Raw genomic sequence first — 24,782 nt, forward strand, 5'->3', positions numbered from 1 at the left:
CAACTTGGTGGAGGTTAGTATAGATGGACTAATAGAACAAGTCCCACACACTGCTACAAGCCCAATTTTTTTTCAGAGCTAGATGCAGAAAAAAATTATTTTTAATTTGCAACCTGGTGGAGGTTAGTATAGATGGACTAATAGGACAAGTCCCACACAATGCTACAAGCCCAAATTTTTTTTCAGAGCTAGATGCAGATAAAAAATATTTTTAATTTGCAACCTGGTGGAGGTTAGTATAGATGGACTAATAGAACAAGTCCCACACAATGCTACAAGCCCAAATTTTTTTTCAGAGCTAGATGCAGATAAAAAATATTTTTAATTTGCAACCTGGTGGAGGTTAGTATAGATGGACTAATAGAACAAGTCCCACACACTGCTACAAGCCCAAAAAAATTTTCAGAGCTGAATGCAGATAAAAATTATTTTTAATTTTCAACCTGGTGGAGGTTAGTATAGATAGACTAATAGAACAAGTCCCACACACTGCTATAAGCCCAATTTTTTTTCAGAGCTAGATGCAAATAAAAATTATTTTTAATTTGCAACCTGGTGGAGGTTAGTATAGATGGACTAATAGAACAAGTCCCACACAGTGCTACAAGCCCAAATTGTTTTTTAGAGCTAGATGCAGATAAAAATTATTTTTAATTTTCAACCTGATGGAGGTTAGTATGGAAGGACTAATAGAACAAGTCTGACACACTGCTACAAGCCCAATTTTTTTTTCAGAGCTAGATGCAGATAAAATTATTTTTAATTTCCAACCTGGTGGAGGTTAGTATAGATGGACTAATAGAACAAGTCCCACACACTGCTACAAGCCCAAATTTTTTTCTGAGCTAGATGCAGATAAATATTATTTTTAATTTGCAACCTGGTGGAGGTTAGCATAGATGGACTAATAGAACAAATCCCAAACACTGCTACAAGCCCAATTTTTTTTTCAGAGCTAGATAAAGATTAAAATTATTTTTAATTTGCAACCTGGTGGAGGTTAGTATAGATGGACTAATAGAACAAGTCCCACACACTGCTACAAGCGCAAATTTTTTTTCAGAGCTAGATGCAGATAAAAAATATTTTTAATTTGCAACCTGGTGGAGGTTAGTATAGATGGACTAATAGAACAAGTCCCACACAATGCTACAAGCCCAAATTTTTTTTCAGAGCTAGATGCAGATAAAAAATATTTTTAATTTGCAACCTGGTGGAGGTTAGTATAGATGGACTAATAGAACAAGTCCCACACACTGCTACAAGCCCAAAAAAATTTTCAGAGCTGAATGCAGATAAAAATTATTTTTAATTTTCAACCTGGTGGAGGTTAGTATAGATAGACTAATAGAACAAGTCCCACACACTGCTATAAGCCCAATTTTTTTTCAGAGCTAGATGCAAATAAAAATTATTTTTAATTTGCAACCTGGTGGAGGTTAGTATAGATGGACTAATAGAACAAGTCCCACACAGTGCTACAAGCCCAAATTGTTTTTTAGAGCTAGATGCAGATAAAAATTATTTTTAATTTTCAACCTGATGGAGGTTAGTATGGAAGGACTAATAGAACAAGTCTGACACACTGCTACAAGCCCAATTTTTTTTTCAGAGCTAGATGCAGATAAAATTATTTTTAATTTCCAACCTGGTGGAGGTTAGTATAGATGGACTAATAGAACAAGTCCCACACACTGCTACAAGCCCAAATTTTTTTCTGAGCTAGATGCAGATAAATATTATTTTTAATTTGCAACCTGGTGGAGGTTAGCATAGATGGACTAATAGAACAAATCCCAAACACTGCTACAAGCCCAATTTTTTTTTCAGAGCTAGATAAAGATTAAAATTATTTTTAATTTGCAACCTGGTGGAGGTTAGTATAGATGGACTAATAGAACAAGTCCCACACACTGCTACAAGCGCAAATTTTTTTTCAGAGCTAGATGCAGATAAAAATTATTTTTAATTTGCAACCTGGTGGAGGTTAGTATAGATGGTCTAATAGAACAAGTCCCACACAGCGCTACAAGCCCAAATTTTTTTTAGAGCTAGATGCAGATAAAAATTATTTTTAATTTGCAACCTAATGGAGGTTAGTATGGAAGGACTAATAGAACAAGTCCCACACATTGCTACAAGCCCAATTTTTTTTTCAGAGCTAGATGCAGATAAAATTATTTTTAATTTGCAACCTGGTGGAGGTTAGTATAGATGGACTAATAGAACAAGTCCCACACACTGCTACATGCCCAAATTTTTTTCTGAGCTAGTTGCAGATAAAAATTATTTTTAATTTGCAACCTGGTGGAGGTTAGCATAGATTCACTAATAGAACAAGTCCCACACACTGCTACAAGCCCAATTTTTTTTTCAGAGCTAGATGCAGATAAAAATTATTTTTAATTTGCAACTTGGTGGAGGTTAGTATAGAAGGACTAATAGAACAAGTCCCACACACTGCTACAAGCCCAATTTTTTTTCAGAGCTAGATGCAGAAAAAAAAATATTTTTAATTTGCAACCTGGTGGAGGTTAGTATAGATGGACTAATAGAACAAGTCCCACACAATGCTAAAAGCCCAAATTTTTTTTCAGAGCTAGATGCAGATAAAAAATATTTTTAATTTGCAACCTGGTGGAGGTTAGTATAGATGGACTAATAGAACACGTCCCACACACTGCTACAAGCCCAAATTTTTTTCTGAGCTAGATGCAGATAAAAATTATTTTTAATTTGCAACCTGGTGGAGGTTAGCGTAAATGGACTAATAGAACAAGTCCCACACACTGCTACAAGCCCAAATTTTTTTTCAGAGCTAGATGCAGATAAAAATTATTTTTAATTTTCAACCTGGTGGAGGTTAGTATAGATGGACTAATAGAACAAGTCCCACACACTGCTACAAGCCCACATTTTTTTTCAGAGTTAGATGCAGATAAAAAATATTTTTAATTTGCAACCTGGTGGATTTTAGTACAGATGGACTAATAGAACAAGTCCCACACACTGCTACAAGCCCAAAAATTTTTTCAGAGCTAGATGCAGATAAAAATTATTTTTAATTTGCAACTTGGTGGAGGTTATTATAGATGGACTAATAGAACAAGTCCCACACACTGCTACAAGCCCAATTTTTTTTCAGAGCTAGATGCAGAAAAAAAATATTTTTAATTTGCAACCTGGTGGAGGTTAGTATAGATGGACTAATAGAACAAGTCCCACACACTGTTACAAGCCCAAAAAATTTTTCAGAGCTGAATGCAGATAAAAATTATTTTTAATTTTCAACCTGGTGGAGGTTAGTATAGATGGACTAATAGAACAAGTCCCACAAACTGCTATAAGCCCAATTTTTTTTCAGAGCTAGATGCAAATAAAAATTATTTTTAATTTGCAACCTGGTGGAGGTTAGTATAGATGGACTAATAGAACTAGTCCCACACAGTGCTACAAGCCCAAATTTTTTTTTAGAGCTAGATGCAGATAAAAATTATTTTTAATTTGCAACCTGATGGAGGTTAGTATGGAAGGACTAATAGAACAAGTCCCACACACTGCTACAAGCCCAATTTTTTTTTCAGAGCTAGATGCAGATAAAAATTATTTTTAATTTTCAACCTGGTTGAGGTTAGTATAGATGGACTAATAGAACAAGTCCCATACACTGCTACAAGCCCACATTTTTTTTCAGAGCTAGATGCAGATAAAAATTATTTTTAATTTGCAACCTGGTGGATTTTAGTACAGATGGACTAATAGAACAAGTCTCACACACTGCTACAAGCCCAAAATTTTTTTCAGAGCTAGATGCAGATAAAAATTATTTTTAATTTGCAACTTGGTGGAGGTTAGTATAGATGGACTAATAGAGCAAGTCCCACACACTGCTACAAGCCCAATTTTTTTTCAGAGCTAGATGCAGAAAAAAATTATTTTTAATTTGCAACCTGGTGGAGGTTAGTATAGATGGACTAATAGGACAAGTCCCACACAATGCTACAAGCCCAAATTTTTTTTCAGAGCTAGATGCAGATAAAAAATATTTTTAATTTGCAACCTGGTGGAGGTTAGTATAGATGGACTAATAGAACAAGTCCCACACAATGCTACAAGCCCAAATTTTTTTTTAGAGCTAGATGCAGATAAAAAATATTTATAATTTTCAACCTGGTGGAGGTTAGTATAGATAGACTAATAGAACAAGTCCCACACACTGCTATAAGCCCAATTTTTTTTCAGAGCTAGATGCAAATAAAAATTATTTTTAATTTGCAACCTGGTGGAGGTTAGTATAGATGGACTAATAGAACAAGTCCCACACAGTGCTACAAGCCCAAATTGTTTTTTAGAGCTAGATGCAGATAAAAATTATTTTTAATTTTCAACCTGATGGAGGTTAGTATGGAAGGACTAATAGAACAAGTCTGACACACTGCTACAAGCCCAATTTTTTTTTCAGAGCTAGATGCAGATAAAATTATTTTTAATTTCCAACCTGGTGGAGGTTAGTATAGATGGACTAATAGAACAAGTCCCACACACTGCTACAAGCCCAAATTTTTTTCTGAGCTAGATGCAGATAAATATTATTTTTAATTTGCAACCTGGTGGAGGTTAGCATAGATGGACTAATAGAACAAATCCCAAACACTGCTACAAGCCCAATTTTTTTTTCAGAGCTAGATAAAGATTAAAATTATTTTTAATTTGCAACCTGGTGGAGGTTAGTATAGATGGACTAATAGAACAAGTCCCACACACTGCTACAAGCGCAAATTTTTTTTCAGAGCTAGATGCAGATAAAAAATATTTTTAATTTGCAACCTGGTGGAGGTTAGTATAGATGGACTAATAGAACAAGTCCCACACAATGCTACAAGCCCAAATTTTTTTTCAGAGCTAGATGCAGATAAAAAATATTTTTAATTTGCAACCTGGTGGAGGTTAGTATAGATGGACTAATAGAACAAGTCCCACACACTGCTACAAGCCCAAAAAAATTTTCAGAGCTGAATGCAGATAAAAATTATTTTTAATTTTCAACCTGGTGGAGGTTAGTATAGATAGACTAATAGAACAAGTCCCACACACTGCTATAAGCCCAATTTTTTTTCAGAGCTAGATGCAAATAAAAATTATTTTTAATTTGCAACCTGGTGGAGGTTAGTATAGATGGACTAATAGAACAAGTCCCACACAGTGCTACAAGCCCAAATTGTTGTTTAGAGCTAGATGCAGATAAAAATTATTTTTAATTTTCAACCTGATGGAGGTTAGTATGGAAGGACTAATAGAACAAGTCTGACACACTGCTACAAGCCCAATTTTTTTTTCAGAGCTAGATGCAGATAAAATTATTTTTAATTTCCAACCTGGTGGAGGTTAGTATAGATGGACTAATAGAACAAGTCCCACACACTGCTACAAGCCCAAATTTTTTTCTGAGCTAGATGCAGATAAATTTTATTTTTAATTTGCAACCTGGTGGAGGTTAGCATAGATGGACTAATAGAACAAATCCCAAACACTGCTACAAGCCCAATTTTTTTTTCAGAGCTAGATGCAGATAAAAATTATTTTTAATTTGCAACCTGGTGGAGGTTAGTATAGATGGACTAATAGAACAAGTCCCACACACTGCTACAAGCGCAAATTTTTTTTCAGAGCTAGATGCAGATAAAAAATATTTTTAATTTGCAACCTGGTGGAGGTTAGTATAGATGGACTAATAGAACAAGTCCCACACAATGCTACAAGCCCAAATTTTTTTTCAGAGCTAGATGCAGATAAAAAATATTTTTAATTTGCAACCTGGTGGAGGTTAGTATAGATGGACTAATAGAACAAGTCCCACACACTGCTACAAGCCCAAAAAAATTTTCAGAGCTGAATGCAGATAAAAATTATTTTTAATTTTCAACCTGGTGGAGGTTAGTATAGATAGACTAATAGAACAAGTCCCACACACTGCTATAAGCCCAATTTTTTTTCAGAGCTAGATGCAAATAAAAATTATTTTTAATTTGCAACCTGGTGGAGGTTAGTATAGATGGACTAATAGAACAAGTCCCACACAGTGCTACAAGCCCAAATTGTTTTTTAGAGCTAGATGCAGATAAAAATTATTTTTAATTTTCAACCTGATGGAGGTTAGTATGGAAGGACTAATAGAACAAGTCTGACACACTGCTACAAGCCCAATTTTTTTTTCAGAGCTAGATGCAGATAAAATTATTTTTAATTTCCAACCTGGTGGAGGTTAGTATAGATGGACTAATAGAACAAGTCCCACACACTGCTACAAGCCCAAATTTTTTTCTGAGCTAGATGCAGATAAATATTATTTTTAATTTGCAACCTGGTGGAGGTTAGCATAGATGGACTAATAGAACAAATCCCAAACACTGCTACAAGCCCAATTTTTTTTTCAGAGCTAGATAAAGATTAAAATTATTTTTAATTTGCAACCTGGTGGAGGTTAGTATAGATGGACTAATAGAACAAGTCCCACACACTGCTACAAGCGCAAATTTTTTTTCAGAGCTAGATGCAGATAAAAATTATTTTTAATTTGCAACCTGGTGGAGGTTAGTATAGATGGTCTAATAGAACAAGTCCCACACAGCGCTACAAGCCCAAATTTTTTTTAGAGCTAGATGCAGATAAAAATTATTTTTAATTTGCAACCTAATGGAGGTTAGTATGGAAGGACTAATAGAACAAGTCCCACACATTGCTACAAGCCCAATTTTTTTTTCAGAGCTAGATGCAGATAAAATTATTTTTAATTTGCAACCTGGTGGAGGTTAGTATAGATGGACTAATAGAACAAGTCCCACACACTGCTACATGCCCAAATTTTTTTCTGAGCTAGTTGCAGATAAAAATTATTTTTAATTTGCAACCTGGTGGAGGTTAGCATAGATTCACTAATAGAACAAGTCCCACACACTGCTACAAGCCCAATTTTTTTTTCAGAGCTAGATGCAGATAAAAATTATTTTTAATTTGCAACTTGGTGGAGGTTAGTATAGAAGGACTAATAGAACAAGTCCCACACACTGCTACAAGCCCAATTTTTTTTCAGAGCTAGATGCAGAAAAAAAAATATTTTTAATTTGCAACCTGGTGGAGGTTAGTATAGATGGACTAATAGAACAAGTCCCACACAATGCTAAAAGCCCAAATTTTTTTTCAGAGCTAGATGCAGATAAAAAATATTTTTAATTTGCAACCTGGTGGAGGTTAGTATAGATGGACTAATAGAACACGTCCCACACACTGCTACAAGCCCAAATTTTTTTCTGAGCTAGATGCAGATAAAAATTATTTTTAATTTGCAACCTGGTGGAGGTTAGCGTAAATGGACTAATAGAACAAGTCCCACACACTGCTACAAGCCCAAATTTTTTTTCAGAGCTAGATGCAGATAAAAATTATTTTTAATTTTCAACCTGGTGGAGGTTAGTATAGATGGACTAATAGAACAAGTCCCACACACTGCTACAAGCCCACATTTTTTTTCAGAGTTAGATGCAGATAAAAAATATTTTTAATTTGCAACCTGGTGGATTTTAGTACAGATGGACTAATAGAACAAGTCCCACACACTGCTACAAGCCCAAAAATTTTTTCAGAGCTAGATGCAGATAAAAATTATTTTTAATTTGCAACTTGGTGGAGGTTATTATAGATGGACTAATAGAACAAGTCCCACACACTGCTACAAGCCCAATTTTTTTTCAGAGCTAGATGCAGAAAAAAAATATTTTTAATTTGCAACCTGGTGGAGGTTAGTATAGATGGACTAATAGAACAAGTCCCACACACTGTTACAAGCCCAAAAAATTTTTCAGAGCTGAATGCAGATAAAAATTATTTTTAATTTTCAACCTGGTGGAGGTTAGTATAGATGGACTAATAGAACAAGTCCCACAAACTGCTATAAGCCCAATTTTTTTTCAGAGCTAGATGCAAATAAAAATTATTTTTAATTTGCAACCTGGTGGAGGTTAGTATAGATGGACTAATAGAACTAGTCCCACACAGTGCTACAAGCCCAAATTTTTTTTTAGAGCTAGATGCAGATAAAAATTATTTTTAATTTGCAACCTGATGGAGGTTAGTATGGAAGGACTAATAGAACAAGTCCCACACACTGCTACAAGCCCAATTTTTTTTTCAGAGCTAGATGCAGATAAAAATTATTTTTAATTTTCAACCTGGTTGAGGTTAGTATAGATGGACTAATAGAACAAGTCCCATACACTGCTACAAGCCCACATTTTTTTTCAGAGCTAGATGCAGATAAAAATTATTTTTAATTTGCAACCTGGTGGATTTTAGTACAGATGGACTAATAGAACAAGTCTCACACACTGCTACAAGCCCAAAATTTTTTTCAGAGCTAGATGCAGATAAAAATTATTTTTAATTTGCAACTTGGTGGAGGTTAGTATAGATGGACTAATAGAGCAAGTCCCACACACTGCTACAAGCCCAATTTTTTTTCAGAGCTAGATGCAGAAAAAAATTATTTTTAATTTGCAACCTGGTGGAGGTTAGTATAGATGGACTAATAGGACAAGTCCCACACAATGCTACAAGCCCAAATTTTTTTTCAGAGCTAGATGCAGATAAAAAATATTTTTAATTTGCAACCTGGTGGAGGTTAGTATAGATGGACTAATAGAACAAGTCCCACACAATGCTACAAGCCCAAATTTTTTTTTAGAGCTAGATGCAGATAAAAAATATTTTTAATTTTCAACCTGGTGGAGGTTAGTATAGATAGACTAATAGAACAAGTCCCACACACTGCTATAAGCCCAATTTTTTTTCAGAGCTAGATGCAAATAAAAATTATTTTTAATTTGCAACCTGGTGGAGGTTAGTATAGATGGACTAATAGAACAAGTCCCACACAGTGCTACAAGCCCAAATTGTTTTTTAGAGCTAGATGCAGATAAAAATTATTTTTAATTTTCAACCTGATGGAGGTTAGTATGGAAGGACTAATAGAACAAGTCTGACACACTGCTACAAGCCCAATTTTTTTTTCAGAGCTAGATGCAGATAAAATTATTTTTAATTTCCAACCTGGTGGAGGTTAGTATAGATGGACTAATAGAACAAGTCCCACACACTGCTACAAGCCCAAATTTTTTTCTGAGCTAGATGCAGATAAATATTATTTTTAATTTGCAACCTGGTGGAGGTTAGCATAGATGGACTAATAGAACAAATCCCAAACACTGCTACAAGCCCAATTTTTTTTTCAGAGCTAGATAAAGATTAAAATTATTTTTAATTTGCAACCTGGTGGAGGTTAGTATAGATGGACTAATAGAACAAGTCCCACACACTGCTACAAGCGCAAATTTTTTTTCAGAGCTAGATGCAGATAAAAAATATTTTTAATTTGCAACCTGGTGGAGGTTAGTATAGATGGACTAATAGAACAAGTCCCACACAATGCTACAAGCCCAAATTTTTTTTCAGAGCTAGATGCAGATAAAAAATATTTTTAATTTGCAACCTGGTGGAGGTTAGTATAGATGGACTAATAGAACAAGTCCCACACACTGCTACAAGCCCAAAAAAATTTTCAGAGCTGAATGCAGATAAAAATTATTTTTAATTTTCAACCTGGTGGAGGTTAGTATAGATAGACTAATAGAACAAGTCCCACACACTGCTATAAGCCCAATTTTTTTTCAGAGCTAGATGCAAATAAAAATTATTTTTAATTTGCAACCTGGTGGAGGTTAGTATAGATGGACTAATAGAACAAGTCCCACACAGTGCTACAAGCCCAAATTGTTGTTTAGAGCTAGATGCAGATAAAAATTATTTTTAATTTTCAACCTGATGGAGGTTAGTATGGAAGGACTAATAGAACAAGTCTGACACACTGCTACAAGCCCAATTTTTTTTTCAGAGCTAGATGCAGATAAAATTATTTTTAATTTCCAACCTGGTGGAGGTTAGTATAGATGGACTAATAGAACAAGTCCCACACACTGCTACAAGCCCAAATTTTTTTCTGAGCTAGATGCAGATAAATTTTATTTTTAATTTGCAACCTGGTGGAGGTTAGCATAGATGGACTAATAGAACAAATCCCAAACACTGCTACAAGCCCAATTTTTTTTTCAGAGCTAGATGCAGATAAAAATTATTTTTAATTTGCAACCTGGTGGAGGTTAGTATAGATGGTCTAATAGAACAAGTCCCACACAGCGCTACAAGCCCAAATTTTTTTTAGAGCTAGATGCAGATAAAAATTATTTTTAATTTGCAACCTAATGGAGGTTAGTATGGAAGGACTAATAGAACAAGTCCCACACACTGCTACAAGCGCAAATTTTTTTTCAGAGCTAGATGCAGATAAAAATTATTTTTAATTTGCAACCTGGTGGAGGTTAGTATAGATGGTCTAATAGAACAAGTCCCACACAGCGCTACAAGCCCAAATTTTTTTTAGAGCTAGATGCAGATAAAAATTATTTTTAATTTGCAACCTAATGGAGGTTAGTATGGAAGGACTAATAGAACAAGTCCCACACATTGCTACAAGCCCAATTTTTTTTTCAGAGCTAGATGCAGATAAAATTATTTTTAATTTGCAACCTGGTGGAGGTTAGTATAGATGGACTAATAGAACAAGTCCCACACACTGCTACAAGCCCAAATTTTTTTCTGAGCTAGTTGCAGATAAAAATTATTTTTAATTTGCAACCTGGTGGAGGTTAGCATAGATTCACTAATAGAACAAGTCCCACACACTGCTACAAGCCCAATTTTTTTTTCAGAGCTAGATGCAGATAAAAATTATTTTTAATTTGCAACTTGGTGGAGGTTAGTATAGAAGGACTAATAGAACAAGTCCCACACACTGCTACAAGCCCAATTTTTTTTCAGAGCTAGATGCAGAAAAAAAAATATTTTTAATTTGCAACCTGGTGGAGGTTAGTATAGATGGACTAATAGAACAAGTCCCACACAATGCTAAAAGCCCAAATTTTTTTTCAGAGCTAGATGCAGAAAAAAAAATATTTTTAATTTGCAACCTGGTGGAGGTTAGTATAGATGGACTAATAGAACACGTCCCACACACTGCTACAAGCCCAAATTTTTTTCTGAGCTAGATGCAGATAAAAATTATTTTTAATTTGCAACCTGGTGGAGGTTAGCGTAAATGGACTAATAGAACAAGTCCCACACAGTGCTACAAGCCCAAATTTTTTTTCAGAGCTAGATGCAGATAAAAATTATTTTTAATTTTCAACCTGGTGGAGGTTAGTATAGATGGACTAATAGAACAAGTCCCACACACTGCTACAAGCCCACATTTTTTTTCAGAGTTAGATGCAGATAAAAAATATTTTTAATTTGCAACCTGGTGGATTTTAGTACAGATGGACTAATAGAACAAGTCCCACACACTGCTACAAGCCCAAAATTTTTTTCAGAGCTAGATGCAGATAAAAATTATTTTTAATTTGCAACTTGGTGGAGGTTATTATAGATGGACTAATAGAACAAGTCCCACACACTGCTACAAGCCCAATTTTTTTTCAGAGCTAGATGCAGAAAAAAGTTTTTTTTAATTTGCAACCTGGTGGAGGTTAGTATAGATGGACTAATAGAACAAGTCCCACACAATGCTACAAGCCCAAATTTTTTTTCAGAGCTAGATACAGATTAAAATTATTTTTAATTTGCAACCTGGTGGAGGTTAGTATAGATGGACTAATAGAACAAGTCCCACACACTGCTACAAGCCAAAAAAATTTTCAGAGCTGAATGCAGATAAAAATTATTTTTAATTTTCAACCTGGTGGAGGTTAGTATAGATGGACTAATAGAACAAGTCCCACACACTGATAAAAAACCAATCTTTTTTTCAGAGCTGGACACAGATTAAAATTATTTTTAGTTTTCAACCTGGTGAAAGTTAGTATAGATGGACTAATAGAACAAGTCCCACTTACTGCTATAAGCCCAATTTTTTTTCAGAGCTAGATGCAAATAAAAATTATTTTTAATTTGCAACCTGGTGGAGGTTAGTATAGATTGTCTAATAGAACAAGTCCCACACAGCGCTACAAGCCCAAATTTTTTTTAGAGCTAGATGCAGATAAAAATTATTTTTAATTTGTAACCTGATGGAGGTTAGTATGGAAGGACTAATAGAACAAGTCCCACACACTGCTACAAGCCCAATTTTTTTTTCAGAGCTAGATGCAGATAAAATTATTTTTAATTTGCAACCTGGTGGAGGTTAGTATAGATGAACTAATAGAACAAGTCCCACACACTGCTACAAGCCCAAATTTTTTTCTGAGCTAGTTGCAGATAAAAATTACTTTTAATTTGCAACCTGGTGGAGGTTAGCATAGATTCACTAATAGAACAATTCCCACACACTGCTACAAGCCCAATTTTTTTTTCAGAGCTAGATGCAGATAAAAATTATTTTTAATTTTCAACCTGGTGGAGGTTAGTATAGATGGACAAATAGAACAAGTCCCACACACTGCTACAAGCCCACATTTTTTTTCAGAGGTAGATGCAGATAAAAATTATTTTTAATTTGCAACCTGGTGGATTTTAGTACAGATGGACTAATAGAACAAGTCCCACACACTGCTACAAGCCCAAAAATTTTTTCAGAGCTAGATGCAGATAAAAAATATTTTTAATTTGCAACCTGGTGGAGGTTAGTATAGATGGACTAATAGAACAAGTCCCACACAATGCTACAAGCCCAAATTTTTTTCAGAGCTAGATGCAGATAAAAAATATTTTTAATTTGCAACCTGGTGGAGGTTAGTATAGATGGACTAATATAACACGTCCCACACACTGCTACAAGCCCAAATTTATTTCTGAGCTAGATGCAGATAAAAATTATTTTTAATTTGCAACCTGGTGGAGGTTAGCGTAAATGGACTAATAGAAAAAGTCCCACACACTGCTACAAGCCCAAATTTTTTTTCAGAGCTAGATGCAGATAAAAATTATTTTTAATTTGCAACTTGGTGGAGGTTATTATAGATGGACTAATAGAACAAGTCCCACACACTGCTATAATCCCAATTTTTTTTCAGAGCTAGATGCAAATAAAAATTATTTTTAATTTGCAACCTGGTGGAGGTTAGTATAGATGGACTAATAGAACTAGTCCCACACAGTGCTACAAGCCCAAATTTTTTTTTACAGCTAGATGCAGATAAAAATTATTTTTAATTTGCAACCTGATGGAGGTTAGTATGGAAGGACTAATAGAACAAGTCCCACACACTGCTACAAGCCCAATTTTTTTTTCAGAGCTAGATGCAGATAAAAATTATTTTTAATTTTCAACCTGGTTGAGGTTAGTATACATGGACTAATAGAACAAGTCCCATACACTGCTACAAGCCCACATTTTTTTTCAGAGCTAGATGCAGATAAAAATTATTTTTAATTTGCAACCTGGTGGATTTTAGTACAGATGGACTAATAGAACAAGTCCCACACACTGCTACAAGCCCAACATTTTTTTCAGAGCTAGATGCAGATAAAAATTATTTTTAATTTGCACCTTGGTGGAGGTTAGTATAGATGGACTAATAGAACAAGTCCCACACACTGCTACAAGCCCAATTTTTTTTCAGAGCTAGATGCAGATAAAAAATATTTTTAATTTGCAACCTGGTGGAGGTTAGTATAGATGGACTAATAGAACAAGTCTGACACACTGCTACAAGCCCAATTTTTTTTTCAGAGCTAGATGCAGATAAAATTATTTTTAATTTCCAACCTGGTGGAGGTTAGTATAGATGGACTAATAGAACAAGTCCCACACACTGCTACAAGCCCAAATTTTTTTCTGAGCTAGATGCAGATAAATATTATTTTTAATTTGCAACCTGGTGGAGGTTAGCATAGATGGACTAATAGAACAAATCCCACACACTGCTACAAGCCCAATTTTTTTTCAGAGCTAGATAAAGAATAAAATTATTTTTAATTTGCAACCTGGTGGAGGTTAGTATAGATGGACTAATAGAACAAGTCCCACACACTGCTACAAGCGCAAATTTTTTTTCAGAGCTAGATGCAGATAAAAATTATTTTTAATTTGCAACTTGGTGGAGGTTAGTATAGATGGACTAATAGAACAAGTCCCACGCACTGCTACAAGCCCAATTTTTTTTCAGAGCTAGATGCAGAAAAAAAATATTTTTAATTTGCAACCTGGTGGAGGTTAGTATAGATGGACTAATAGAACAAGTCCCACACAATGCTACAAGCTGAAAAAAAATTTCAGAGCTAGATGCAGATAAAAAAATATTTTTAATTTGCAACCTGGTGGAGGTTAGTATAGATGGACTAATAGAACAAGTCCCACACACTGCTACAAGCCCAAATTTTTTTTAGAGCTAGATACAGTTTAAAATTATTTTTAATTTGCAACCTGGTGGAGGTTAGTATAGATCGACTAATAGAACAAGTCCCACACACTGCTACAAGCCCAAAAAAATTTTTCAGAGCTAGATGCAGATAAAAATTATTTTTAATTTTCAACCTGGTGGAGGTTAGTATAGATGGACGAATAGAACAAGTCCCACACACTGCTACAAGCCTAAATTTTTTTTCAGAGCTAGATGCAGATAAAAATTATTTTTAATTTGCAACCTGGTGGAGGTTAGTATAGATGGACTAATAGAACAAGTCCCACACACTGCTACAAGCGCAAATTTTTTTTCAGAGCTAGATGCAGATAAAAATTATTTTTAATTTGCAACCTGGTGGAGGTTAGTATAGATGGACTAATAGAACAAGTCCCACACACTGCTACAAGCCCCAAAATTTTTTCAGAGCTAGATGCAGTTAAATATTATTTTTAATTTTCAACCTGGTGGAGGTTAGTATAGATGGACTAATAGAACAAGTCCCACACACTGCTACAAGTCCAATTTTTTTTTCAGAGCTGGATACAGATTAAAATTATTTTTAGTTTTCAACCTGGTGGAGGTTAGTATAGATGGACTAATAGAACAAGTCCCACATACTGCTATAAGCCCAATTTTTTTTCAGAGCTAGATGGAAATAAAAATTATTTTTAATTTGCAACCTGGTGGAGGTTAGTATAGATGGACTAATAGAACAAGTCCCACACAGTGCTACAAGCCCAAATTTTTTTTTAGAGCTAGATGCAGATAAAAATTATTTTTAATTTGCAACCTGATGGAGATTAGTATGGAAGGACTAATAGAACACGTCCCACACACTGCTACAAGCCCAATTTTTTTTTCAGAGCTAGATGCAGATAAAATTATTTTTAATTTGAAACCTGGTGGAAGTTAGTATAGATGGACTAATAGAACAAGTCCCACACACTGCTACAAGCCCAAATTTTTTTTAGAGCTAGATACAGTTTAAAATTATTTTTAATTTGCAACCTGGTGGAGGTTAGTATAGATGGACTAATAGAACAAGTCCCACACACTGCTACAAGCCCAAAAAAAATTTTCAGAGCTAGATGCAGATAAAAATTATTTTTAATTTTCAACCTGGTGGAGGTTAGTATAGATGGACGAATAGAACAAGTCCCACACACTGCTACAAGCCCAAATTTTTTTTCAGAGCTAGATGCAGATAAAAATTATTTTTAATTTGCAACCTGGTGGATTTTAGTACAGATGGACTAATAGAACAAGTCCTACACACGGCTACAAGCCCCAAATTTTTTTCAGAGCTAGATGCAGATAAAAATTATTTTTAATTTGCAACTTGGTGGAGGTTAGTATATATGGACTAATAGAACAAGTCCCACACACTGCTACAAGCCCAATTTTTTTTCAAAGCTAGATGCAGAAAAAAATCATTTTTAATTTGCAACCTGGTGGAGGTTAGTATAGATGGACTAATAGAACAAGTCCCACACAATGCTACAAGCCCAAATTTTTTTTCAGAGCTAGATGCAGATAAAAAATATTTTTAATTTGCAACCTGGTGGAGGTTAGTATAGATGGACTAATAGAACAAGTCCCACACACTGCTACAAGCCCAAATTTTTTTTCAGAGCTAGATACAGAATAAAATTATTTTTAATTTGCAACCTGGTGGAGGTTAGTATAGATGGACTAATAGAATAAGTCCCACACACTGCTACAAGCCCAAAAAATTTTTCAGAGCTAGATGCATATAAAAATTATTTTTAATTTTCAACCTGGTGGAGGTTAGTATAGATGGACTAATAGAACAAGTCCCACACACTGCTACAAGCCCAAATTTTTTTCTGAGCTAGATGCAGATTAAAATTATTTTTAATTTGCAACCTGGTGGAGGTTAGTATAGATGGACTAATAGAACAAGTCCCACACACTGCTACAAGCCCAATTTTTTTTCAGCGCTAGATGCAGATAAAATTATTTTTAATTTGCAACCTGGTTGAGGTTAGTATAGATGGACTAATAGAGCAAGGCCCACACACTGCTACAAGCCCAAATTTTTTCTGAGCTAGATGCAGATAAAAATTATTTTTAATTTGCAACCTGGTGGAGGTTAGTATAGATGGACTAATAGAAAAAGTCCCACACACTGCTACAAGCCCAATTTTTTTTTCAGAGCTAGATGCAGCTAAAAATTACTTTTAATTTGCAACTTGGTGGAGGTTAGTATAGATGGACTAATAGAACAAGTCCGACACACTGCTACAAGCCCACATTTTTTTTCAGAGCTAGATGCAGATAAAAATTATTTTTAATTTGCAACCTGGTGGATTTTAGTACAGATGGACTAATAGAACAAGTCCTACACACTGCTACAAGCCCAACATTTTTTTCAGAGCTAGATGCAGAAAAAAATTATTTTTAATTTGCATCTTGGTGGAGGTTAGTATAGATGGACTAATAGAACAAGTCCCACACACTGCTACAAGCCCAATTTTTTTTCAAAGCTAGATGCAGAAAAAAATTATTTTTAATTTGCAACCTGTTGGAGGTTAGTATAGATGGACTAATAGAACAAGTCCCACACAATGCTACAAGCCCAAATTTTTTTTCAGAGCTAGATGCAGATAAAAAATATTTTTAATTTGCAACCTGGTGGAGGTTAGTATAGATGGACTAATAGAACAAGTCCCACACACTGCTACAAGCCCAAATTTTTTTTCAGAGCTAGATACAGATTAAAATTATTTTTAATTTGCAACCTGGTGGAGGTTAGTATAGATGGACTAATAGAATAAGTCCCACACACTGCTACAAGCCCAAAAAATTTTTCAGAGCTAGATGCAGATAAAAATTATTTTTAATTTTCAACCTGGTGGAGGTTAGTATAGATGGACTAATAGAACAAGTCTCACACACTGCTACAAGCCCAAATTTTTTTTCAGAGCTAGATGCAGATAAAAATTATTTTTAATTTGCAACCTGGTGGAGGTTAGTATAGATGGACTAATAGAACAAGTCCTACACACTGCTACAAGCCCAATTTTTTTTCAGCGCTAGATGCAGATAAAATTATTTTTAATTTGCAACCTGGTTGAGGTTAGTATAGATGGACTAATAGAGCAAGTCCCACACACTGCTACAAGCCCAAATTTTTTCTGAGCTAGATGCAGATAAAAATTATTTTTAATTTGCAACCTGGTGGAGGTTAGTATAGATGGACTAATAGAAAAAGTCCCACACACTGCTACAAGCCCAATTTTTTTTTCAGAGCTAGATGCAGCTAAAAATTATTTTTAATTTGCAACTTGGTGGAGGTTAGTATAGATGGACTAATAGAACAAGTCCGACACACTGCTACAAGCCCACATTTTTTTTCAGAGCTAGATGCAGCTAAAAATTATTTTTAATTTGCAACTTGGTGGAGTTTAGTATAGATGGACTAATAGAACAAGTCCCACACACTGCTACAAGCCCACATTTTTTTCAGAGCTAGATGCAGATAAAAATTATTTTTAATTTGCAACTTGGTGGAGGTTAATATAGATGGACTAATAGAACATGTCCCACACACTGCTACAAGCGCAATTTTTTTTCAGAGCTAGATGCAGATACAAATTATTTTTAATTTGCCACCTGGTGGAGGTTAGTATAGATGGACTAATAGAACAAGTCCCACACACTGCTACAAGCGCAAATTTTTTTTCAGAGCTAGATGCAGATAAAAATTATTTTTAATTTGCAACCTGGTGGAGGTTAGTATAGATGGACTAATAGAACAAGTCCCACACACTGCTACAAGCCCCAAAATTTTTTCAGAGCTAGATGCAGATAAAAATTATTTTTAATTTGCAACCTAATGGAGGTTAGTATGGAAGGACTAATAGAACAAGTCCCACACACTGCTACAAGCCCAATTTTTTTTTCAGAGCTAGATGCAGAAAAAATTATTTTTAATTTGCAACCTGGTGGAGGTTAGTATAGATGGACTAATAGAACAAGTCCCACACACTGCTACAAGCCCAAATTTTTTTCTGAGCTAGTTGCAGATAAAAATTATTTTTAATTTGCAACCTGGTGGAGGTTAGCATAGATTCACTAATAGTACAAGTCCCACACACTGCTACAAGCCCAATTTTTTTTTCAGAGCTAGATGCAGATAAAAATTATTTTTAATTTTCAACCTGGTGGAGGTTAGTATAGATGGACAAATAGAACAAGTCCCACACACTGCTACAAGCCCACATTTTTTTTCAGAGCTAGATGCAGATAAAAATTATTTTTAATTTGCAACCTGGTGGATTTTAGTACAGAAGGACTAATAGAACAAGTCCCACACACTGCTACAAGCCCAAAATTTTTTTCAGAGCTAGATGCAGATAAAAATTATTTTTAATTTGCAACTTGGTGGAGGTTAGTATAGATGGACTAATAGAACAAGTCCCACACACTGCTACAAGCCCAATTTTTTTTCAGAGCGAGATGCAGAAAAAAATATATATTTATTTGCAACCTGGTTGAGGTTAGTATAGATGGACTAATAGAACAAGTCCCACACAATGCTACAAGCCCAAATTTTTTTTCAGAGCTAGATGCAGATAAAAAATATTTTTAATTTGCAACCTGGTGGAGGTTAGTATAGATGGACTAATAGAACACGTCCCACACACTGCTGCAAGCCCAAATTTTTTTCTGAGCTAGATGCAGATAAAAATTATTTTTAATTTGCAACCTGGTGGAGGTTAGCGTAAATGGACTAATAGAACAAGTCCCACACACTGCTACAAGCCCAAATTTTTTTTCAGAGCTAGATGAAGATAAAAATTATTTTTAATTTTCAACCTGGTGGAGGTTAGTATAGATGGACTAATAGAACAAGTCCCACACACTGCTACAAGCCCACATTTTTTTTCAGAGTTAGATGCAGATAAAAAATATTTTTAATTTGCAACCTGGTGGATTTTAGTACAGATGGACTAATAGAACAAGTCCCACACACTGCTACAAGCCCAAAAATTTTTTCAGAGCTAGATGCAGATAAAAATTATTTTTAATTTGCAACTTGGTGGAGGTTGTTATAGATGGACTAATAGAACAAGTCCCACACACTGCTACAAGCCCAATTTTTTTTCAGAGCTAGATGCAGAAAAAAAATATTTTTAATTTGCAACCTGGTGGAGGTTAGTATAGATGGACTAACAGAACAAGTCCCACACAATGCTACAAGCCCAAATTTTTTTTCAGAGCTAGATACAGATTAAAATTATTTTTAATTTGCAACCTGGTGGAGGTTAGTATAGATGGACTAATAGAACAAGTCCCACACACTGCTACAAGCCCAAATAATTTTTCAGAGCTGAATGCAGATAAAAATTATTTTTAATTTTCAACCTGGTGGAGGTTAGTATAGATGGACTAATAGAACAAGTCCCACACACTGCTAAAAGCCCAATTTTTTTTCAGAGCTAGATGCAAATAAAAATTATTTTTAATTTGCAACCTGGTGGAGGTTAGTATAGATGGACTAATAGAACAAGTCCCACACAGTGCTACAAGCCCAAATTTTTTTTTAGAGCTAGATGCAGATAAAAATTATTTTTAATTTGCAACCTGATGGAGGTTAGTATGGAAGGACTAATAGAACAAGTCCCACACACTGCTACAAGCCCAATTTTTTTTTCAGAGCTAGATGCAGATAAAAATTATTTTTAATTTTCAACCTGGTGGAGGTTAGTATAGATGGACTAATAGAACAAGTCCCATACACTGCTACAAGCCCACATTTTTTTTCAGAGCTAGATGCAGATAAAAATTATTTTTAATTTGCAACCTGCTGGATTTTAGTACAGATGGACTAATAGAACAAGTCCCACACACTGCTACAAGCCCAAAATTTTTTTCAGAGCTAGATGCAGATAAAAATTATTTTTAATTTCCAACTTGGTGGAGGTTAGTATAGATGGACTATTAGAACAAGTCCCACACACTGCTACATGCCCAATTTTTTTTCAGAGCTAGATGCAGAAAAAATTTATTTTTAATTTGCAACCTGGTGGAGGTTAGTATAGATGGACTAATAGGACAAGTCCCACACACTGCTACAAGCCCAATTTTTTTTTCAGAGCTGGATACAGATTAAAATTATTTTTAGTTTTCAACCTGGTGGAGGTTAGTATAGATGGACTAATAGAACAAGTCCCACATACTGCTATAAGCCCAATTTTTTTTCAGAGCTAGATGCAAATAAAAATTATTTTTAATTTGCAACCTGGTGGAGGTTAGTATAGATGGACTAATAGAACAAGTCCCACACACTGCTACAAGCCCAAATTTTTTTTCAGAGCTAGATACAGATTAAAATTATTTTTAATTTGCAACCTGGTGGAGGTTAGTATAGATGGACTAATAGAACAAGCCCCACACACTGCTACAAGCCCAAAAAAATTTTCAGAGCTGAATGCAGATAAAAATTATTTTTAATTTTCAACCTGGTGGAGGTTAGTATAGATGGACTAATAGAACAAGTCCCACACACTGCTACAAGCCCCAAAATTTTTTCAGAGCTAGATGCAGTTAAATATTATTTTTAATTTTCAACCTGGTGGAGGTTAGTATAGATGGACTAATAGAACAAGTCCCACACACTGCTACAAGCCCAATTTTTTTTTCAGAGCTGGATACAGATTAAAATTATTTTTAGTTTTCAACCTGGTGGAGGTTAGTATAGATGGACTAATAGAACAAGTCCCACATACTGCTATAAGCCCAATTTTTTTTCAGAGCTAGATGCAAATAAAAATTATTTTTAATTTGCAACCTGGTGGAGGTTAGTATAGATGGACTAATAGAACAAGTCCCACACACTGCTACAAGCCCAAATTTTTTTTCAGAGCTAGATACAGATTAAAATTATTTTTAATTTGCAACCTGGTGGAGGTTAGTATAGATGGACTAATAGAACAAGCCCCACACACTGCTACAAGCCCAAAAAAATTTTCAGAGCTGAATGCAGATAAAAATTATTTTTAATTTTCAACCTGGTGGAGGTTAGTATAGATGGACTAATAGAACAAGTCCCACACACTGCTACAAGCCCAAATTTTTTTTTAGAGCTAGATGCAGATAAAAATTATTTTTAATTTGCAACCTGATGGAGGTTAGTATGGAAGGACTTATAGAACAAGTCTGACACACTGCTACAACCCCAATTTTTTTTTCAGAGCTAGATGCAGATAAAATTATTTTTAATTTCCAACCTGGTGGAGGTTAGTATAGATGGACTAATAGAACAAGTCCCACACACTGCTGCAAGCCCAAATTTTTTTCTGAGCTAGATGCAGATAAATATTATTTTTAATTTGCAACCTGGTGGAGGTTAGCATAGATGGACTAATAGAACAAATCCCACACACTGCTACAAGCCCAATTTTTTTTTCAGAGCTAGATAAAGATTAAAATTATTTTTAATTTGCAACCTGGTGGAGGTTAGTATAGATGGACTAATAGAACAAGTCCCACACACTGCTACAAGCGCAAATTTTTTTTCAAAGCTAGATGCAGATAAAAATTATTTTTAATTTGCAACTTGGTGGAGGTTAGTATAGATGGACTAATAGAATAAGTCCCACACACTGCTACAAGCCCAATTTTTTTTCAGAGCTAGATGCAGAAAAAAATTATTTTTAATTTGCAACCTGGTGGAGGTTAGTATAGATGGACTAATAGAACAAGTCCCACACAATGCTACAAGCCCAAAATTTTTTTCAGAGCTAGATGCAGATAAAAAAATATTTTTAATTTGCAACCTGGTGGAGGTTAGTATAGATGGACTAATAGAACAAGTCCCACACACTGCTACAAGCCCAAATTTTTTTTCAGAGCTAGATACAGTTTAAAATTATTTTTAATTTGCAACCTGGTGGAGGTTAGTATAGATGGACTAATAGAACAAGTCCCACACACTGCTACAAGCCCAAAAAAATTTTTCAGAGCTAGATGCAGATAAAAATTATTTTTAATTTTCAACCTGGTGGAGGTTAGTATAGATGGACGAATAGAACAAGTCCCACACACTGCTACAAGCCCAAATTTTTTTTCAGAGCTAGATGCAGATAAAAATTATTTTTAATTTGCAACCTGGTGGAGGTTAGTATAGATGGACTAATAGAACAAGTCCCACACACTGCTACAAGCGCAAATTTTTTTTCAGAGCTAGATGCAGATAAAAATTATTTTTAATTTGCAACCTGTTGGAGGTTAGTATAGATGGACTAATAGAACAAGTCCCACACACTGCTACAAGCCCCAAAATTTTTTCAGAGCTAGATGCAGTTAAATATTATTTTTAATTTTCAACCTGGTGGAGGTTAGTATAGATGGACTAATAGAACAAGTCCCACACACTGCTACAAGCCCAATTTTTTTTTCAGAGCTGAATACAGATTAAAATTATTTTTAGTTTTCAACCTGGTGGAGGTTAGTATAGATGGACTAATAGAACAAGTCCCACATACTGCTATAAGCCCAATTTTTTTTCAGAGCTGGATGCAAATAAAAATTATTTTTAATTTGCAACCTGGTGGAGGTTAGTATAGATGGACTAATAGAACAAGTCCCACACAGTGCTACAAGCCCAAATTTTTTTTTAGAGCTAGATGCAGATAAAAATTATTTTTAATTTGCAACCTGATGGAGATTAGTATGGAAGGACTAATAGAACAAGTCCCACACACTGCTACAAGCCCAATTTTTTTTTCAGAGCTAGATGCAGATAAAATTATTTTTAATTTGAAACCTGGTGGAGGTTAGTATAGATGGACTAATAGAACAAGTCCCACACACTGCTACAAGCCCAAATTTTTTTCTGAGCTAGATGCAGATAAAAATTATTTTTAATTTGCAACCTGGTGGAGGTTAGTATAGATGGACTAATAGAACAAGTCCCACACACTGCTACAAGCCCACATTTTTTTTCAGAGCTAGATGCAGATAAAAATTATTTTTAATTTTCAACCTGGTGGAGGTTAGTATAGATGGACTAATAGAAAAAGTCCCACACACTGCTACAAGCCCAAATTTTTTTTCAGAGCTAGATACAGATTAAAATTATTTTTAATTTGCAACCTGGTGGAGGTTAGTATAGATGGACTAATAGAATAAGTCCCACACACTGCTACAAGCCCAAAAATTTTTTCAGAGCTAGATGCAGATAAAAATTATTTTTAATTTTCAACCTGGTGGAGGTTAGTATAGATGGACTAATAGAACAAGTCCCACACACTGCTACAAGCCCAAATTTTTTTCTGAGCTAGATGCAGATAAAAATTATTTTTAATTTGCAACCTGATGGAGGTTAGTATAGATGGACTAATAGAACAAGTCCCACACACTGCTACAAGCCCAATTTTTTTTTCAGCGCTAGATGCAGATAAAATTATTTTTAATTTGCAACCTGGTTGAGGTTAGTATAGATGGACTAATAGAGCAAGTCTCACACACTGCTACAAGCCCAAATTTTTTCTGAGCTAGATGCAGATAAAAATTATTTTTAATTTGCAACCTGGTGGAGGTTAGTATAGATGGACTAATAGAAAAAGTCCCACACACTGCTACAAGCCCAATTTTTTTTTCAGAGCTAGATGCAACTAAAAATTATTTTTAATTTGCAACTTGGTGGAGGTTAGTATAGATGGACTAATAGAACAAGTCCGACACACTTCTACAAGCCCACATTTTTTTCAGAGCTAGATGCAGATAAAAATTATTTTTAATTTGCAACTTGGTGGAGGTTAATATAGATGGACTAATAGAACATGTCCCACACACTGCTACAAGCGCAATTTTTTTTCAGAGCTAGATGCAGATACAAATTATTTTTAATTTGCCACCTGGTGGAAGTTAGTATAGATGGACTAATAGAACAAGTCCCACACACTGCTACAAGCGCAAATTTTTTTTCAGAGCTAGATGCAGATAAAAATTATTTTTAATTTGCAACCTGGTGGAGGTTAGTATAGATGGACTAATAGAACAAGTCCCACACACTGCTACAAGCCCCAAAATTTTTTCAGAGCTAGAAGCAGTTAAAAATTATTTTTAATTTTCAACCTGGTGGAGGTTAGTATAGATGGACTAATAGAACAAGTCCCACACACTGCTACAAGCCCAATTTTTTTTTCAGAACTGGATACAAATTTAAATTATTTTTAGTTTTCAACCTGGTGGAGGTTAGTATAGATGGACTAATAGAACAAGTCCCACATACTGCTATAAGCCCAATTTTTTTCAGAGCTAGATGCAAATAAGAATTATTTTTAATTTGCAACCTGGTGG

This window comes from Phyllobates terribilis, unplaced genomic scaffold (assembly GCF_046119375.1).
Source record: "Phyllobates terribilis strain yellow unplaced genomic scaffold, ASM4611937v1 Scaffold_1__5_contigs__length_1240528914, whole genome shotgun sequence".
Taxonomy (NCBI): domain Eukaryota; kingdom Metazoa; phylum Chordata; class Amphibia; order Anura; family Dendrobatidae; genus Phyllobates; species Phyllobates terribilis.